This window comes from Bombina bombina, chromosome 5 (genome assembly GCF_027579735.1).
Source record: "Bombina bombina isolate aBomBom1 chromosome 5, aBomBom1.pri, whole genome shotgun sequence".
NCBI classification, from domain to species: domain Eukaryota; kingdom Metazoa; phylum Chordata; class Amphibia; order Anura; family Bombinatoridae; genus Bombina; species Bombina bombina.
The window spans coordinates 1,023,474,875-1,023,493,153 of NC_069503.1; positions in this window are offsets into that span (position 1 = coordinate 1,023,474,875).

The following is an 18,279-nucleotide window of genomic DNA, read 5'->3' on the forward strand; positions in this document are numbered from 1 at the left end:
TTATCTGTCTGTCTATTTTTCTATCGATCTTTATTGTCTAATATATTAAGTTATTTAACTTGATAATGAAGATACCGTTGTAAGCCTAATTTGTCAAATGCAATAAAAAAATTGCAGCATTTTTAAAATTATTAAAAAGATATGCTGAATTTGAAGGACATTTTTAAAATTTCCTTCTACTTCCCTGCCCCCGTATCCCATGACAGCCTTCAGCAAATCAAAGACTCATAATTATTGTGAACTCAGTAGATGCACATGCTCAGTAGATGCTTGTGCCACAGAGGGTTTGCATATAAAACATCTGTGCAAAACGTTATATTGGAAGGAAATTGGAAAGTTTTTCTTTTTTTAATATCATTCTCTCTCGTAATCACAAAAGTTTAATTTTGACTTTAGTGTCCCTTCACTGTTCCTTTAAAGTCAAAGAAAGCTTGGGAAACTAGATTTGCTTAATTTTATTTTTTTATTTTAGAGGTATGTGTGAAAAGAAAAAACTCACACCGAAAGATGAACAACAATTACTCACCACATAAGATTGAAATAATTTTAGCCTATTTATACTAAAATACCCTAGTTTGCTATATACATAAAACACGGAAGGGGACAGCACTCTCAGACAGGACTGGGTACACATCCTATGACCCTGCAACATGCACAGCTCTGGATGCTCAATAGCACTTACAGGGAGCTGTACCGTCCCCGGATCCCAGGCAGTTAAACCCAGACAAGTCTGGGTGCATGGCCTATAGGAAAAATTACAAAACAAATTAATACAACACACAGAGAAAGTCCAGCACTCACTTGCAAGCACTCAGCTAAGATTAAAAGCAAATGGGCTTGTCCAATTTGGCCAGATGAGGTTGCTAACTCTTCCAGTTTTGCTTTTAATCTCAACTGAGTGCTGGCAAGTGAGTTTTGGACTTTCTCTGTGTGTTGTATTAATTTGTTTTGTAATTTTCCCTATGGGCCTTGCACTCAGGCTTGTCTGGGGTTAACTGCCTGGGACTCTGGGGATGGTACAGCTCTCTGTGAGTGCTATTGAGCACCTAGGGCTGTGCGTGTTGCAGGGTCATAGAATGTGTATTCAGTCTAGTCTGAGAGAGCAGTCCCATTCTGTGTTTTGTATATGTCTAGGGTGATTACAGAAGTTTGTAAACCCTTGACTTGTTCCCAGTTCGTTTGATTGAGAGCTTGCTTTGTATGGCTGTATTAGGGACCCAGGTTTTGTAAGAGACCTTGACTTGGTACCTGGGCTTGACCAATTTGGCCAGATGCGGGAACTAACTCTTCCAGTTTTTCTTTTAATCTTAGTTGAGTGCTTGCAAGTGAGTGCTGGACTTTCTCTGTGTGTTTTATATATATATATATCACACCTTTTCAGCACAACCCACCATTAGTCACCTGCCTGGATGCAATGATGAAGTACAATATCCAAACAAAAGATTGCACTAGCAGGACTATTTGAACAAGTAATACATATACTTTAATGAAACGTTTTCGAGGATCTCGTCCGCTGACGAAGGGGAAGAGATCCTCAAAAACGTTTCATTAAAGTATATGTATTACTTGTTCAAGAAGTCCTGCAAATGCAATCTTTTGTTTGGATATATATATACACCAAAGAAATACCTTGCACCCGGTTTCTTTAGCAAGGATGTTACCACTTTATTCACATATTGTGGTACAAATCACATCCAAATACATCCAACGTTTCGGTCCTCCACCTGGGAAGTGTGTTTAGAGACTGCACCGGCCATTAATACCTTGCAAGGAGTGCTAAGGTTGTGTAAGATATATATATATATCAGACAGCATCAAAAGTGCACAGAGTTAAATATAAGAATATATTCATATATTTGTTTTCTAGTGGATTTTTTTATTTTTTTATTTTTTAGTTGAGTTTGCATTGTTGTTTTTTTTCTGCCAGTTGATAGTAAATAATCTGACTTAAAAAAAGAACAAAAGATGTGGAGCCACTGGCCCCTATTTCTCTACGCTCTCCGTATTTAACATTGTACCAGCAGCTCACAAGAGCTGCTGGTGCAACGCCTCCCCCTGCTGACTCGCGGCCAATGGGCCACCAGCAGGGGGGTGTTAATCAACCCAATCGTACTCGATCGGGTTGATTTCTGGCGATTCCTGTCCGCCTGCTCAAAGCAGGTGGACAGGGTTAATGGAACAGCGGTCTTTAGACCGCTGCTTCATAACTGATGTTTCTGGCGAGTCTGAAGACTCGCCAGAAACACGGGCCGTCAAGCTCCATACGGAGCTTGATAGATCGGCCCCTTTGTATTAAAATAAAAAGTCTTTTATTGTTCCTAACAAATTTTAAAAAGCATGAAGCATCCCACAGTGTAGAAAAGAGTGAGGCACCAATGCATTTTTATTTTCATACAGTGGCTCCACATCTTTTGTTCCTGCTGTACTACCACTAGTTATAGGAACCACTGTTTGCTTTGCTTTACCCAGTCTCTGCAGTTACCAGGCAGTGCTTCAGTCACTCCCCCTATCCATGCGTCATACATGACGTCATCGATACGCATCATTTGGATCCTGCTTGATGAGTGAAGAGCCCACGCCTGGGGAACAGCTGATACAGCTACCGAGTAAGCTCTTGGTCCGTTATCCAAACGGATTATACCTCTGGCTTATGAGGAAGACTTCACTTAACACTGAAACATTCTGGTGATCCTAGGTTCGTCAGCAGCACCTTCTAAGGTACACTCTTTATACAGTTATATGATGTGTAATTATTTCACACATGCTTGTGTAACCTTTGGCTGCTCACAGTAAAGAAAGAAGGAGGAGGGGGAGGAGGAGTACACACGTGAGTCCTGTATCACAGTAAGGATTTAATTCCTTAAAACAGACATTCAATTTTGCAGGTTGCACTATAAACTGTGTTTATTTTTTTTAAATAAAAAAGGGGCTCCAGAAGTTCACAAACTTATTGGATTCTCTTTTACACCAGCTAAACACTAGGGGGGGCGATTTATCAAGGCCCGAATGAAGCTGAATGCAGCTGTTTCCGCTCACAGGCTCACCGGTAACAGGCGTTAAGAAGCAGCTCCTTAACTCTTCCGCCACCTCTGAGCAATTGATTGACACCCCCTGCTAGCAACATACTTCCATTAGCAAAAATGCTTCTAGTAAACGTTATTAATGTTTTTCAGCAGCATACACACGTATGCTGTGAGGGCCTGTGCGCCAGTATTCAATCACTACACCTTCTCAGAGCTCAATAAAATCAATACAACTTTTTTTTCATTAAAACTATGCATATATCCTATTTATACTCAGAAAGCATTTTACGTTTCTGATCTTACAGGTAACTCTGCAGCAGCAAAAAACGTTGGTTTAAACATGGACCTGTATGTCTATCAAATAAATTGTGGGGTGTCCTAGAAGCATTGATTGGAGCCTTTATTATTCTGTGTCATACTCATCTGTTCCTTATTCTGGTACCCTTGAAAAATGTTGTACCACAATAAGGTATTGTTATTACAGCAAATAATTCCTGCCTAGCATCTGGTAATACAGTACCAATAGCTGAATTTGCAGCATAACAGCCAATCTTACTCCCCAATACACTTTAGCAAGACACCCTTGACTGTACTTGATGAAAAGAACTGATTTGTTACCCTGTTTAGCATCCCTTACTGAACAATCACTCATTCTTGACTGACAATCGGCCACCACACTAGATTTAATATAAAAAAAAACAACTGTATTATTCTGAGACTGATTTAATATATGATTTAAAGCCTGTTTAGTAAGCATACAAACACTTCATATTCATAAATATTCTGATATTTTATTTTGAACATGTTTCATAGTTTAAAACTATATTTGGTTAGCTATTTTAACATTTGAATGAAACCAGGAAGTGAATGTGGCATTTGAAATGTGAGCTGAGTATGAAGGTTGGCAGAGGCCTCAACAAAAAGTAATGGGAAAAGGCTGGATGTGCTGTCTAAAAATAGAAAAATGCACTTTCGATAGGGTAGAGGTATTTAAAAACGTTGTAGTATTTCTTTTGCTGAAATGTTGTTAAAAGGTGTATGATTCAAATAGAGTTTGTGATTTTTTCTATTGATAACCAGTTGATATAGCTTAAAATAATTATAAAAAATATATATATTTAAGGAATGGACTGAAATGGCTCAAATTTTGAAGATAAAAACCCATGAAAAAGAGTATTTTGGGTACATGTTTCTTAGGAGACTTGTAGGTGCTTAGAGGACAGGTATTTTATTTGTACTGGGGTAAAATTACAAGTAAAAATAAAGTGTAATAAAATAATTCTGGTAAACTAATTTATTATATCTGAACATTGTTGCAATAAGTAAAAAAACGTTATTTCATAACGTAACACCAATGTCTATGGTAAAAGTTTGACTTTTTATTAAATTAAAATGGCTGCCAATTGATTTATACTTCCATTTTTTTTATATTTTTGTATCTGTGAAAGTGAAAAACGTTTTTCAGTTGTTTTCTGAATTTTATTAATATATTTATAAAATGAAGGTCAGCTATTTTTCATTCTTTTTTTGGGAACACAATTCTCTAAAGAGGCTTTACACTACTTGTATGGCTTAGCTGCGAGGGAAGTTGTAAAGAAATAAGCACACAAAAATCAATCATTTTTGGATCATCCAATAGACAAGACAGCTTATTGTGCAATTTTTTATTCTCATTTTTATTTGGCAATCAGCGACCACAAGCACATTGTATTATGTGTTACTACTTGTGAGGAATCCCACACATCTGTTAAAAATTTTCAGGACCTGTAAAAACATTTAAGAAAATGAGTTACTCCATTTTCCTTAATTCCAGAGGTCACCACATCTGATAATGTCAGCAACATTGTCAAAATTACAAGAGTTGTCATTTGCCAGCCCAGGCTTAGCAAAAGGATATAAAGCATAAGCCTAAATGCTGACAAGATTTATGACAAATAATTTTGTACAAAAAAAAACAAAACAAAAATGGAATAAAGAGTATATTACTAAATTATAAACTCACTTATTAATATTGTCATGTCTGGAGAAAAAAAAAAATCACACTTATTCTTAAATTAAATTGAGGTAATCTTTGTGTTATTATTTGTGGTCACTATGAATGGTTGTGTAAATGGTTGAAAAAAGGTTATATAGTTGTCTAGACTAGCATTATTTATATTTAATATTTATGCTAATCCTTTTATTTGTAAACTTAAAGGGCCACTGTAAGTAAATATTTTCTATGCCTGTTACTAACTAACTACCCCAAATACGCTTTTTATCAATAGCATTTCTACCGTATATCAGAAATCTTGTCTGCAAATTTAATTGTTTTCCAAACCCACTCCGTGGGTATCCTTTGCTCTGTACCAATCCGTTTACAATACCTAGGTTTCAAAATGGCGCTTTAAACACAATTTCATTGGTTTAAGTATTTTGAACACGCAGTGCTGAAAATAGTGGGCAGGATAACGTGACATCATCGGGGAATAAAAGATATAACTTTTATAACGTTAGAAAATATAGGAGAAAATATAGGTCAGTAGGTTTTAATTAATGTTTATTAACTTTAATATGTTAGTTTTTTGGCTTAAAATTTATAACAGAAAGTAATCCTTTAAAGGGACACTGAACCCAATTTTCTTTCTTTCATGATTCAGATACAGCATGACACTTTAAGCAACTTTCTAATTTACTCCTATTATCAAATTTTCTTCATTCTCTTGGTATCTTTATTTAAAATGCAAGAATGTAAGTTTAGATGCCGGGCCTTTTTTGGTGATTGGTGGATAAATAAATCCATCAATAAAAAAGTGCTGTCCAGAGGCTGAACCAAAAAAAGCTTAGATTTTTTTTTCAAATAAAGATAGCAAGAAAACGAAGAAAAATTGAGAATAGGAGTAAATTAGAAAGTTGCTTAAAATTGAATGCTCTATCTGAATCACAAAAGAAAAAAATTGGGTTCATTGTCCCTTTAAAGTGATAGAAAGGGAGAGTGGCAGCACTTTTGTTTAGCTCTGCATAGAAAGTGACAAATAACACTGGTTTTACGCCTTTTCTGGCGGAATATCACCCTAAAAAGCCCTCTAGATGATAGATGCACTCATAGAGATTATCTGATGTAACTTTGGAGTGGATCCCTGCCGATTTGCGGTATACCCGCAAACGAGAACCAGCAGATTTCTAGGAAAGGCCGTGGCTGCGGCCTACTCCGGATCCTCCAGTCCTGAAAAGGGGCTCAAAGAAGCGAGTGACCCACCTGATTACAGGGATGCAATGGAGAAGGACCCCAGGAAACTACAAATGCTATCAACACACACGACTGTGTGAAGCAGAAACTGCTGACCCCCAATCTGGTTTTGCACATTAAATCTGACACAGAACAGCCGGAGCCCTAGAAGTCTCATCTGAGCAGCAATAAATTAATACCAGCACGGTACTACTCTCTCCCCTCCCTTTTCCTGCCATCCTTTGTGGTGGTGGGGCATGTCCTGCAGCCCTTTTTCCGTGATCGTCCTGTGAGGACAGTGCCCCTGGGGAGTAGAGATAGGCCGGGAGCGGGGTGAATTCTTACAGAGGCGGTGTGACTAAAGTCTAATAATATGCTGAACGCTTAGCTGCTGACCTTATGCTGTGCAAGTGTGGACGGATACCCTGCTGGCCTGTTAACATGAGTCATATGAAGGTATCTGGGGACATGTGTCCCGGAATATAGTACCCATAGCGGGCAGAGAACATCAACATTACACCAAGACCACCTTTATAATCCTTATGCATCTCTAGATAGCGACAGTGCGGTGGGAGCCTTCCCCTCCAACCTTTAAGAACCTCACAAGTTTCCTTTTTTGCACCAAACGGATCATACTCCTATTGACATCTGCTCCCTGACTCACGACAGTACTTCATAGAGGGAACCTAGGGGTTTTCACAGGTCTCCCGAAATGTCTTCCAGGAAACCCTCTATGGACAAAAGAAGTAAATCTACGTCCTTGAACACATACTTCAAGTCTTCCAAAACAATGAAACAGACAGACCAACCAGATACTGAAAACCCAGAAGATATGGACTCAGATTCAGAGTCTGCAGTATCAAACGCAGATCAGACCCCAGTAACTAAAGCAGACTTGCAATTCTTAGTTTCAAAACAAGACATCTCAACTAGCTTTGATAAACTATGGTCTAAAATTGATTCTATGCACACGGCAGTTACAGCTAGTCTAACAGAGATCAGGTCTGACATTGCAGAACTAGGAGGAAGAATGGATACAATCGAAGAACATACAGAAGCAATTACTGAGGATGTGAATGGACTTTCACAAACCATTGCCTCACATCACCAACTGTTCATAGAGATGCAAGACAAGATTGAAGACCTAGAGAACAGGAGTAGAAGAAGCAACCTGAGACTAAAAGGTATTCCGGAGACAGTAGATGGAAAGGAACTACCCACTTATCTACAACAACTCTTCAGAAGTATAACAGGAAATCGAGGAAACAGTGATTTTACAATGGAAAGAGCTCACAGAGCTCTGAGGGCTAAACCTAAGGGGGAGGCTCCACCGCGAGATGTGATAGTGAAGATGCTACTCTTCCAGGACAAAGAATTAATACTCTCGGCAGCTAGAAATGCTCCTACTTTCAAATTCCAGGGGTCAGTTTTTCAATTCTATCAAGATCTATCCTTTAGAACTCTCCAAAGACGGAATTCTTTTCGTCCCTTAACTCAGCTATTGAGAAAACAACAGATTCAATACAAATGGGGGTTCCCCTTCGCTCTATATAACTTGACTGTGACTATCAAGGAAGCTGCCGACATCCCTGACCTATGCCAAAGACTGGGGCTCGAAACACCAAAAATGCCTGACCTGCCGGTCTCGGCCCTACAACTGGAACCCCAGGCATCTCTGAAATCAAACAACATTCCTAGATGGAAAACAGTCAGTAGAAAACGTTCTAAGAATAAGTGAAATACAGTTTCTCTTCAGGTGGAAAATTGTTCTGGAAGTTAAAGAAATGAAAAGCACAGGGTTACAAAAGCAGGAGGAGCATAGCGATATACCATGAACCATCCTTTAATGTGACTCTCTAATGAGTAGGTGGTAACTTTGAAACCTGCTATGGAAGTTTTGTAAGTTTAATAGTTATGATACGGGACTCCCTGTATGGACCTTCAGGTTATATATGAAGATATGTGCAGGTAATGGGGTAAAGCAGGGAGTTGGGAGAGAGATGAACTGCAGTTACCATATGCCTGTAGAAGAGATAGGGCTTACGCCCGTTGTTTTTGTTCTCTATCGCATAGATATAGCACTTGCACAGTTATTTAAATTTAAAATGTTAAGGTTATTTGTCTTATTATCTTGCCCTCGTCAGAGGGAATTATCATGTTTTTTTTTTTGTGGTTAACTTCTTACTTTGTTATTGTACTCACACTACTTACTATACCCTCCTCTTGGAGCCACATATTGTTGTAACACACCACACATGCCCACATGAACTAGTCATAGAATGAATGGAGGCTTACTCTGGTCAGGAGAGCTTGGATGCACACACCTTCTTAATCTGTGTTCTAATATATTTATGGTACGTCTTACACCCACTTAGATGGCCCCAAAAATTAAATTAATTTCTCACAATGTGAGAGGCCTGAACACTGATGTGAAGAGACGAGTGGCAATGAACCAATATATAAATATCAAAGCTAATATTCTCTTCCTACAGGAGACTCACTTTCTTAATAATCAGGTTCCTAAATATTGGTCCAGACACTTTCAACAACACTACCATGCCACAGCCTCTACCAAAAAAAGAGGAGTGTCCATCTTAATTCACTCGGCCCTTAACTTTGAACTTGAATCTATAATCACAGATGAGGAAGGAAGATATTTAATAGTTAAAGGTCAAATTGATAACACAGACATAGTATTCTGCAATGTATATGCACCTAATACAAAACAGACAGAATTCTTTGCCCATATATCATATCTTCTAACTCAGTGGTCCCAAAATAGGATCATAGTAGCTGGAGATTTTAACATTAATTTGTCTCCGATCCAGACACCCAACCGAGAGACTTTGTCACATAAGAAACAGCAACACAATCGGGACATAAAACACATTCAGGAACACCTGGCGTCCCACACTCTTATAGATACCTGGCAGGCCTTATATGGAACTACAAACGACACTACCTATTATTCTGCTGCGCATAAATCTTATACAATAATTGATTATATCTATACCAGCCAAATCTTTCACCCGATCCTACTATCCTCTGAGATTCACCCCTACGTGTGGTCTGACCACTCTATACTGACGTTAGCATTAGATGGGGTACAAGATCATAAACTGGAAAAATCGTGGTCTTATGACCCACAATACTTTAAGCAGGCCCTTGCACAGGACCATATCCTAAAATATCTTAAAGAATACTGGGACATAAATGTAGATACCACCTCCAACCCTTTATATACATGGGCGGCTCATAAAGCATATCTAAGGGGAATGTTAATGCAAGGGAAAGCGGCACATATCAGACAACTTCGAAAACAGATATCTACACTCCACCAAGAGATAGCCACCTTAGAGAAGTCACACAGACTTACACATAATGAGACTACTTTGAGAACCTTACAGACAAAAAGAACCACATTAGCTAACTTACTGACTACCAATGCAACTAAAACACTACACAAACTAAAAGTACAATATTTCATATTTGCCAATAAACCAGACAGATATCTGGCGCATAAATTACAGGAGAGAAATAGGGTCATGGCTATTCCCTCTTTACAGTTAGCTAATGGAGAAACAACAGCATCTCCCCAAGAGATAGTAGATGAGTTTGCAAGATACTATGGCCAACTTTATGATGAACACAAAACTGAACACTAACCAGCCATTGAAAAAGACACACATAACTTTTTAATTGACGCACATCTCTCAGTTATCTCAGACGAAGATAAAAATATCCTAAATGCCCCCGTATCTTCAATAGAGGTTATACAGGTTATAAAAGAATTGAAAGTGGGAAAGGCAGCGGGACCAGACGGCTTCCCGGGAGATTATTATAAGTTATTTCGTACAACACTATTGGCTCATCTCACAAAATTTTGTAATAATTTTTTAGAGGGCCGGGAAATACCGCAGGAATTACTAGGGGCTAAAATCGTGGTCATTCCTAAAGCAGGGAAAAATCCCAAACTTTGCGCCAGTTATCGCCCTATATCGCTCATAAACCAGGATCTAAAGATATTCACCAAAATATTGGCCAATCGCTTAAAAACTATATTACCCTCACTTATCCATCTGGACTAGGTGGATTTTGTAGCAAATAGAGAGGCCCCGGATAACATAAGAAGAATGATAAATATCATAGAACATCTGGGAAGAGAGGAAACGCCTTCTCTGCTCCTATCTTTGGATGCAGAGAAGGCGTTTGATAGAGTAGATTGGGGCTACATGTTGATGGTACTGCGGCATATGGGGTTTGATGGTCCCTTTATTAAAGCAATCCAAGCGATTTATTCTAGTACCACTGCACAGGTAGTATCGGCAGGATATAGGTCTAGGCCTTTTCCCATAAGGAATGGGACAAGACAGGGGTGCCCTCTGTCTCCCCTGATATTTCTCTCTCTGCATAGAGCCCCTAGCAGCTAGAATAAGACTGTCTCCAGACATTACAGGCACCACAATAGCTAACCCTGAATACAAGCTCACCCTCTTTGCGGATGATATTTTGGTTACAGTTACGAAACCCCTGTTGTCTCTCCCGAATTTATACAACCTTCTCGATAAATTTTCACAGATATCGGGATATAAAATCAATCTTGAGAAATGTGAGGCATTACCAATAGCTTTACCCCCTCATACAAAGAAAACCATAGAGCTTAATTTTGAGTTTAAATGGGTGAAACACTCACTTAGATACCTGGGGATCCAGCTGTCGGCTCAATATCACCAACTATATAAATATAATTACACACCGTTATTTAAAACTATAAGAAAAGACCTCCAGAGTTGGAAGAGACATTCCTTTTCTTGGTATGGCCGACTTTCCGCAGTCAAAATGAATGTTTTCCCACGTTTACTTTACCTATTCCGCACACTACCTATACCAATTCCGATTCTGGAACTATCTACATTACAAAAGGAACTAATAGCCTATGTTAGGGGTAGCAAAAAAGCAAGAATCCCTTCAGTGGTTTTGACACAACATAAAACTTTAGGGGGGGTGGGTGTCCCAAACCTAATTGACTACTACAAGGCAGCCAGAATTTCACAAACAACTCTAATGGGGAGGAGACTAGAGGACATTATCTGGCCCAAAATAGAAGCAGGGATAGAGGGACTACCACATGCAGACGACGTGTTATGGAATGACCAAACAAACAATACACATATATTTAGATCACCAATTTATGCATCCACCAAACAAGTTAAAAAATGGATAGCAGACCACCACAACATACTACCTCTGAGATCAGTGATGATTCCACTCAGGAAAATTATGCCTCAAGATCTTCATACCTCTATAGATAAATGGGCCAATAAAGGGCTCTATAGGGTGGCAGACGCCTTACTTAATAACACACTGATGACCTACACTCAGATTCAAGATAAACTGACCCCGATGAAGATAAGGTGGTTTCAATATCTACAGTTGTCCACCTCCATTCGTAAATACATGGGCAGTGCTAGGGCCTTTTCCCCCACAACACTGGAAAGTATATACTCACAAACCTCTAGACCTAAACATACAATCTCTATACTATATATTGCTATACAGAAAGACCACAATGCCCCTAAAACAACTCTGATGCGCAGGTGGGAAGATGACATTAATGTTACTTATGATAGACATACATGGGAGAATATATTTAGCTCCATGGGAAGAGGGTTGATCAGTGCAGATTTACGTGAAAATACCCTCAAGATTGCATTTCGCTGGTATCTAACACCAAATGTTACCTCTCACATGTCACAGGCGGCATCCAATCTATGCTACAGGGGATGTGGGAATATAGGCACCTTTAGACATATGTGGTGGGACTGTGATGGAGTAAAACAGATATGGCATTCCCTTTCCACTTTACTTAGCTCGATCCTAGGGGAAGAGATAGAGCTTGATATTTCTCAAGCTTTATTACACACAGGTTTTAAAAAAATATAATAAAGAAATTAATGCCTTTATTAGAATTGTATGCACGACCACAAGAATAGCAATAGCATACCACTGGAAAACGGGGGTACCAACATGGATGGAGGTGAGGAATAAAATAAATAACATGTTTAGAATGTACGAATCTGCCTCATGTATCATGAATACCAGAGAGTCATTTGAGAAGGTGTGGTTCTATTGGGTCCTGAATAACTCCACTACCACTTAACCACTATATAGTGTGGAGGCCTGATTTGGGTGTTGGATCGATAGAAAACATATATACAATAGCAGCGGTGTGTTGGCTCGATAGGAACTAAGTAGCTTCTACAGAATAATTTCTAAATGCTTCTTTCTTTTGCAAAATGAGATACATGATAGTGTTGCATATTACTTTGATGTGAGCACAAAACCTGTTCTCCCCCCCCCCTACTACTTTTGAAGTCTATTTTTATTTTCTTTATTGTTTTTTTTGTCTATATCTCTTTATTTTTAAAGATATGTCTCCAATCCTGCCCATATGTTATTTAATTTTAACCTTTTTTGAAACCTCAGGGCAACTCCCTTCCCTTTCCCATTCCTTCTTTTTATTTTATTTTTTTATTTTTTGTCTTTCCCTTTTTCTACGTTATATTGAGAGGCATTCATATGAACATGTGATACAAGCTACCCCCACTTACTGGGGTTTTGATGTACTTGCCTTATGTAACAGTTCACTTGTTGTTATATTCATGTTGGAAAATACTTAATAAAAATATTTTAACAGTGATAGAAAGGTCAAAATTGAACTGTGCCTGTGTGCATTTCAGTTTTAAATAGAAACAATTCCAATAGTACAAAAGCTTCTAGTTAAAATTATTACTGTTAGTTAGCAGCATATGCACATATGCTCTTAGTGCATCCTCTATTCAAACACCACACCTTCTCAGAGAGTCAGTAGTGACCTGTATGACACAAATTAAGTGTTCACTGATGAGAAATAAACCACTACCAGCTCTCTGAGCAGGCATAGGGTCCGAGCATTTCAGCAGCTACTTAGACTCTCCACCACTTAAAGGCTTGCAGAGTTAAATTTACAAGCCCTACTCTACAGCAGCTTGTACTAGAGCAGGGAGTGTGGCTGCACAAACAATTGCTTGTGCAATTTTAAATATGGGCAGCGAATACTGCCCTCTCGCCATGATGCTGGGCAGGCAGGGTTCAGGAGAGTGAACCGTGCTCCACCGGCAATTGATAAATGGGGGCCATAGTGTTTGAATCCTGATGCTTTAGTCACTTGTAGCAAATGTGCATATACTGCTGAAACCATAATACTGTAACTTATGCCAGAAGAATTGTTTTCTACTAAAAGTAATAGTCTAATGGAAGGGATCTTTACAAATGAAAACCCATTATAGATATATTGAAGAATTACATTGAAATTATCATCTTAGAACATAAAAAACATTTTACATATTAAGGGATTAATTACAAGAAGAGCGCTAATTTAACAAGCGCCTGTAAAGGAGCAAATTTGCCTGGTTAAAGCTCCCACAAGTTCGCTGTAGCACTTTTGAGATCAGATCTCTGGTTAATTTAAAAAATGTGCCTCAATTGCCCCCAAATTAAGTAAACAGTTCCTTTATTAAAATAAATATAAATAAAAAAATAAAAATATCAGCATCTTTATTTATTTTTTAAATAACTGCACAAAGCAGTTATAAGGGGTTAAAGTAAAGGGAAGTGGGGTGTTAAAAAATACAACAACACTGAAAAGTGCCTTTATGTAGCGGTCTATGGGACTGTGTTTAAAATATATATATATATATATATATATATATATATATATATATATGCTTTTATACATATACTAGTCCTAAAGCCCGTGTACACGAGCCATTTTTTTGCAGTACAGCGGTCCCACCCCTTGCTCTCTCCCCCCTCTCTTTCTCCCTTCTCTTTTGCTCTCTCTTTCTCCCCTCTCTTTTGCTCTCTCTCTCCCCTCTCTTTTACTCTCTCTCTCCCCCTCTCTTTTACTCTCTTTCCCCTCTCTTTTGCTCTCTCTCTCCCCCTCTCTTTTGCTCTCTCTCTCCCCACTCTCTTTTGCTCTCTCTCTCTCTCCCCCTCTCTTTTGCTCTCTCTCTCTCCCCCCTCTCTTTTGCTCTCTCCCCCCCCCCCTCTCTTTTGCTCTCTCTCCCCCTCTTTTGCTGTCTCTCTCCCTCTCTTTTGCTCTCTCTCTCTCCCCCTCTTTTGCTGTCTCTCTCCCTCTCTTTTGCTCTCTCTCCCCCTCTTGTTCTCTCTCTCTCCTCTCGTTTGCTCTCTCCTCTTGTTTGCTCTCTCTCTCTCCTCTCTTTTGCTGTCTCTCTCCCTCTCTTTTGCTCTCTCTCCCCCTCTCTTTTGCGCTCTCTCCCCCTCTATTTTGTGCTCTCTCCCCCTCTCTTTTGTGCTCTCTCCCCTTCTCTTTTGCTCTCTCTCCCTCTCTCTTTTGCGCTCTCTCCCCCTCTCTTTTGAGCTCTCTCCCCCTCTTTTTTGTGCTCTCTCCCCCTCTCTTTTGTGCTCTCTCCCCCTCTCTTTTGCGCTCTCTCCCCTTCTCTTTTGTGCTCTCTCCCCTTCTCTTTTGCGCTCTCTCCCCCTCTCTTTTGCGCTCTCTCCCCCACTTTTTTGTGCTCTCTCCCCCTCTCTTTTGCGCTCTCTCCCCCTCTCTTTTGCGCTCTCTCCCCCCTCTCTTTTGTGCTCTCTCCCCCTCTTTTGTACTCATTCCCCCCACTCTTTTGCTCTCTCTCCCCCCTCTCTTTTGCACTCTCTCTCTCCCCCGTCTCTTTTGCTCTCTCTCCCCCTTCTCTTTTGCCCTCTCTCTCCCCACTCTCTTTTGCTCTCTCTTCCCCCTCTCTTTTGCTCTCTCTCTCTCTCTACCCCTCTTTTGCTGTCTCTCTCCCTCTCTTTTGCTCTCTCTCTTCCCTCCTCTCGTTTGCTCTCTCTCCTCTCATTTGCTCTCCTTCTCCTCTTGTTTGCTCTTTCTCTCCTCTCTAATGCTGTCTCTCTCCCTCTCTTTTGCTCTCTCTCCCCCTCTCTTTTGTGCTCTCTCCGCCTCTCTTTTGTGCTCTCTCACCTCTCTTTTGTGCTCTCTCCCCTCTCTTTTACACTCTCTCCCCTCTCTTTTGTTCTCTCTCCCCCTCTCTTTTGTGCTCTCTCCCCCTCTCTTTTGTGCTCTCTCCCCCTCTCTTTTGTGATCTCTCCCCCCTCTCTTTTGCGCTCTCTCCCCCTCTCTTTTGTGCTCTCTCCCCATCTCTTTTGTGATCTCTCCCCCTCTCTTTTGTGCTCTCTCCCCCTCTCTTTTGCCCTCTCTCCCCCTCTCTTTTGCGCTCTCTCCCCCCTCTTTTGCACTCTCTCCCCTCTCTCTTTTGCGCTCTCTCCCCCCTCTCTTTTGCGATCTCTCCCCCTCTCTTTTACACTCTCTCCCCCCTCTCTTTTGCGCTCTCTCCCCCTCTCTTTTGTCCACTCTCCCCCCTCTCTTTTGTGCACTTTCCCCCTCTCTTTTGTGCACTCTCCCCCCTCTCTTTTGTGCACTCTCCCCCTTCTCTTTTACACTCTCTCCCCTCTCTTTTGTGCTCTCTCCCCCTCTCTTTTGTGCTCTCTCCCCCTCTCTTTTGTGCTCTCTCCCCCTCTCTTTTGTGATCTCTCCCCCCTCTCTTTTGCGCTCTCTCCCCCTCTCTTTTGTGCTCTCTCCCCATCTCTTTTGTGATCTCTCCCCCCTCTCTTTTGTGCTCTCTCCCCCTCTCTTTTGCCCTCTCTCCCCCTCTCTTTTGCGCTCTCTCCCCCCTCTTTTGCACTCTCTCCCCTCTCTCTTTTGCGCTCTCTCCCCCCTCTCTTTTGTGCTCTCTCCCCCTCTCTTTTACACTCTCTCCCCCCTCTCTTTTGCGCTCTCTCCCCCTCTCTTTTGTCCACTCTCCCCCCCTCTCTTTTGTGCACTTTCCCCCTCTCTTTTGCTCTCTCTTCCCCCTCTCTTTTGCTCTCTCTCCCCCCTCTCTTTTGCTCTCTCTCTCTCTACCCCTCTTTTGCTGTTTCTCTCCCTCTCTTTTGCTCTCTCTCTTCCCTCCTCTCGTTTGCTCTCTCTCCTCTCGTTTGCTCTCCCTCTCCTCTCGTTTGCTCTTTCTCTCCTCTCTAATGCTGTCTCTCTCCCTCTCTTTTGCTCTCTCTCCCCCTCTCTTTTGTGCTCTCTCCCCCTCTCTTTTGTGCTCTCTCCCCTCTCTTTTGTGCTCTCTCCCCTATCTTTTACACTCTCTCCCCTCTCTATTGTGCTTTCTCCCCCTCTCTTTTGTGCTCTCTCCCCCTCTCTTTTGTGATCTCTCCCCCCTCTCTTTTGCGCTCTCTCCCCCTCTCTTTCGTGCTCTCTCCCCATCTCTTTTGTGATCTCTCCCCCTCTCTTTTGTGCTCTCTCCCCCTCTCTTTTGCCCTCTCTCCCCCTCTCTTTTGCGCTCTCCCCCTTTCTTTTGCACTCTCTCCCCTCTCTCTTTTGCGCTCTCTCCCCCCTCTCTTTTGCACTCTCTCCCCCTCTCTTTTACACTCTCTCCCCCCTCTCTTTTGCGCTCTCCCCCTCTCTTTTGTCCACTCTCCCCCCTCTCTTTTGTGCACTTTCCCCCTCTCTTTTGTGCTCTCTCCCCCCTCTCTTTTGTGCACTCTCCCCCCTCTCTTTTGTGCACTCTCCCCCTTCTCTTTTGTGCTCTCTCCCCCTTCTCTTTTGTGCTCTCTCCCCCCTCTCTTTTGTGCTCTCTCCCCCTTTCTTTTGCTGTCTCTCTCCCCCCTCTCTTTTGCTGTCTCTCCCCCCTCTCTTTTGCTTTCTCTCCTCCTCTCTTTTGTGCTCTCTCCCCCCTTTATTTTGCTGTTTCTCCCCCCTCTCTTTTGCTGTCTCTCTCCTCCCTCTCTTTTGCTGTCTCTCTCCCCCTTCTCTTTTGCTGTCTCTCTCCCCCTCTCTTTTGCTGTCTCTCTCCCCCCTCTATTTTGCTGTCTCTCTCCCTCCTCTATTTTGCTGTCTCTCTCCCCCCTCTCTTTTGCTGTCTCTCCCCCCTCTCTTTTGCTGTCTCTCTCCCCCTCTCTCTTTTGCGGTCTCTCTCTCTCCCTCTCTCTATCCCCCCCTTCTGCTCTCTCTATCCCCCCTCTTTAGAGCTCTCTGTCTCTCAGCAGCCTCCCCCGGCATCTGACCCCGCCCGCCCCCGCCCGTGTCGTGCCAGGCCCACCCACGGCACATCCGGCCACGCCCACGTTGTGTCATCCGGCCACGCCCACTCCTCACCTGCCTGGCCACGCCCATTCCACCACACGATGCCAGGTCAGTTGGAAGGCCAGGTGTGTTTTTCCTTGCGCGCAGTGTCTACTGCGCATGACAGCTTCGGATAAACAAACTTGGCCTTTTATTATATAGGATATTTATGTCTTAATAGGTGTATATACACATATAAACATAAATATATATGTATATATCCATATACATATATATATTAAATATGCTGCTCAACGATGCCCTACTTACCCCCTTCAATGCGCTAAGTTCTATGCTGTGTCTATCGGCATCAGAACGAGGCCTATGGAAGCACACTCTCATGAGTGCAAAGCTTCCATGCAATGCCAACACAAGGTTGCATTTGCATTGTGCTTTTTTTGTCATATCAGCGCACATTTGCATGCATCAATATTACTGAGTAGAGCGCAAATATTGTGCTCGCCAAAGTGCAGTTTTGCGCTCTACTCGTAATCTAGCCCTAGATAAGAATATTTTTTTTTTACATTTCTTTTCACTTGAATTAAAGGGGAAAAAAAGAACTTTGTAACCAAATCTTTTGAAACCAAATTTGCAACCTTTAATCAGTAAATGATGGTGACAATTTGCATTTAACATCTAACTGAACTTTTAACAGATAAAGACAGGCACATCCTGACCCTATAATAACTTTCTGTTTCTGAAAATCCATTAAGTAGGGTCTTGAACACAAGCATTTTAGAGCTTTTGTTTGTAGGCTGAGGAGCAGAAATGCACTTCTGGGAACTAGCAGGGGATTGGTGGCTACACACACATATTCATTTTGTCATTAGCTCACCAGATATGTTCAGATAACTCCTAGTAGAGCATGGATTATCTTGAGC